Source organism: Armigeres subalbatus, unplaced genomic scaffold (assembly GCF_024139115.2).
Source record: "Armigeres subalbatus isolate Guangzhou_Male unplaced genomic scaffold, GZ_Asu_2 Contig980, whole genome shotgun sequence".
Classification (NCBI taxonomy): domain Eukaryota; kingdom Metazoa; phylum Arthropoda; class Insecta; order Diptera; family Culicidae; genus Armigeres; species Armigeres subalbatus.
This window is the reverse complement of record NW_026943789.1, coordinates 8,049-10,446: the sequence shown is the minus strand read 5'-3', so window position 1 is coordinate 10,446 and position 2,398 is coordinate 8,049. Positions and strand designations below refer to the sequence as shown.

The window sequence follows — 2,398 nt, the reverse complement described above, 5'->3', positions numbered from 1 at the left end:
GCAAGCTCCTCTTGAGGTCCTTCCTGCGATATTATGCTTCGATGATGGCGTCCAGCTGTTCCGTCGCCACCTCGAAGGCCGAATGCCCATCGCGTTTGCGGTTCATCGCCTCCACAAACCATGGGCCGTCTATAACCACTACCGGCGTAGCCTGGGAGATGGTTAAGTGACTCACGCTGGCGCTGCGCACCGAGCTGCCGACAATTGACTCTGTTGTGCTAGGCGGAGACCTGAACAACTCACCTCTTGCGAAGGGGTTGCCGCCTACACTACTACCACTTATTGAAGAATTGACTTGTTATTCCATTTTGGTCCCACGATTTGCTCGGGAAAAGAGGTCCACCACGCCAAAGCACAGCATGACGCGGTAAGAGACAATTACTGTGGAGGGTGCCCAGGTACCCCACAGGCTCCGTTAAAGGCCTAGCTCATTATTTCACCTCCCTGGCCATGTTTTCCCTTGGCACGGGTCGCTTAACGCCTTGGGATTAGGGGTTAGGGACGATGGTCCCTTTGGTCGCACCCCCTCACTCTAGCTGATGTCAGAAGGACAACAGTGACCAGGCTGCACTACCAGCTAAGCACAAAACACTTAGCTGGCGGTCGATTGTCATCGGAAGACCCGTGGAAGCGTGAGATTGGAACTTGTGAGGACCAGAGCTGTGTATGAGTGAGTATGAGTGAGTGAGTAAATAAGAGTGAGTGAGTGAGCGAGAGTAAGCTAGTTAATATAAGTGAGTAACAGGGAGTGCATGAGCAAAAGTGAGTGAGTGACAAGACGAGTTAGAGTGAGGATGTGAGCGAGTAGGAATGAGGGAGTGAGCGAGTAAGAGTGAAACGTTCTACTCTGCTCTTCAAGTAACGGCTTAAGCGCCACCTTCTTATCAGAAGGACCGTTCCTCTGTCTAAGCCCGGTATGAGACCTTCCTTATCAGGGCGGGTCGCAAAGTTCTCGACAGGATTCAAACCTAACAAGTTGGCACACGCAATTAGGACAAACTAAGTGGAAACTAAAGCAAATGTAATGATTAAACAAAAGAAACTAATTTATAAAAGTCAACCAGAACTGAGCGGCAGAAAACGTTTAAGCTAAAAACTCATCAAATTTAAATTAACTTAAGATTCAAACTAAATTTAGGTGAATTTCTATCTAAATTCGAAATAAATATTTAATACTCCAATGGAATTCAACGAACTCTAAATAAAAACAAAATTTAGATAATTCTTTGCATAGGACCTTTTTCCCAAAATTAGCAATTAACCCATTTATTGTGAAAATTCAGTTGCCCTAAACCTCATCTGGTGACGTCACGCATTTAACTGGCTCATTCATATGGTTTACAATTTTCGGATTTCTTACAGAGATTTTCATACACTTTGTCGATCTGACCTTAACTCAGCGTCGGCGAGGTGCTCCAACGACGACGTTGCATTTGACTCGAGGCCAGTTGATCTGGATTCCAATTGGAATTCGGTGCTTCTCGTCGTAGGCTCGCGCGTAGGCTGATGCAGGGTAGAGGCGTCCCTGATGTTGGTGGAGAGAGAGCGAATTGGTGTTGCTCTTACGCCTCACGCTTTGACGGAACGAGCCTTTCGTTCGTCGATCACCAAAAGTGGATCACGGACCGACGAATCACGGACGCACACCTTGCAAACGTTTGCTGAACTTGGGTTCCCAATTTTCCACCGCAGGCCCACTACTTTCCTAGCCGGAACAACCTTCGTCTAGGCGTAGTGAAGCGTAGCCGGCACAACCTTCGACTACCGTGCGCGTGGAAACCACGTGACCCAATCCAAAACAGGCCGCCCACGTTGGATGGGCTTGACGACGCCTATTCAACGTGATAATATTTCACTTAAGAACATATTGCATGTTTTCCACTAAGAAGGCTTACCTGAATAGTCACAATTATTTAACTAATATTTCAGCAATTGGTCAAACTATCCGAACTCTCCAAATTAAGAAACTAAAATTTGAACCGAATCATCAGTATATTCTAATTTTATATTAAAAACTCGCGAACTTACTTCGAATTAAGATAAAAAACTAGAAATAATAAGTTGGCGTCACTTTCAAGAAAATTTCGAAAAACGATCCGATCGATTTAACTATCTCCACCAGAATAAAATGGAGAGCGTGGAAAAAATTGTATAGAGCGATTAGCTACGACGCAATTTCCACCTCGGGCTTTACTCGGTAGTTTAAAGCAGTTTTTTTATTGGTCAGCTCTGGCGAACTCAAAAAGATCTAAAAACTTTCCACTCGTTTTGACGAATTAAAAACCAAAGGAAAATAATATCAGTAATTTTCCGTAACTTACCGAGGGTTAACTGTTCGAATTAATTAATTTCGCCATAAGGTAGATGACGTGCCGGACTTGGACTCAACTGAAGCTTT

The 2,398-nt window shown here is 44.7% G+C and overlaps 1 long non-coding RNA gene across 1 annotated transcript; it reads right to left on the bottom strand.

Annotated features, from left to right (window-relative positions):
* Positions 1 to 1,551: 1,551 nt before the first annotated feature.
* On the bottom strand, positions 1,552 to 2,187 carry LOC134204928 (uncharacterized). The gene is made up of 3 exons (XR_009978017.1): positions 2,029 to 2,187; positions 1,896 to 1,967; positions 1,552 to 1,832 (listed from the first exon to the last, which is right to left on the bottom strand). It is a non-coding gene; the product is annotated as an uncharacterized LOC134204928 (long non-coding RNA).
* Between the last annotated feature and the right edge of the window lie 211 nt (positions 2,188 to 2,398).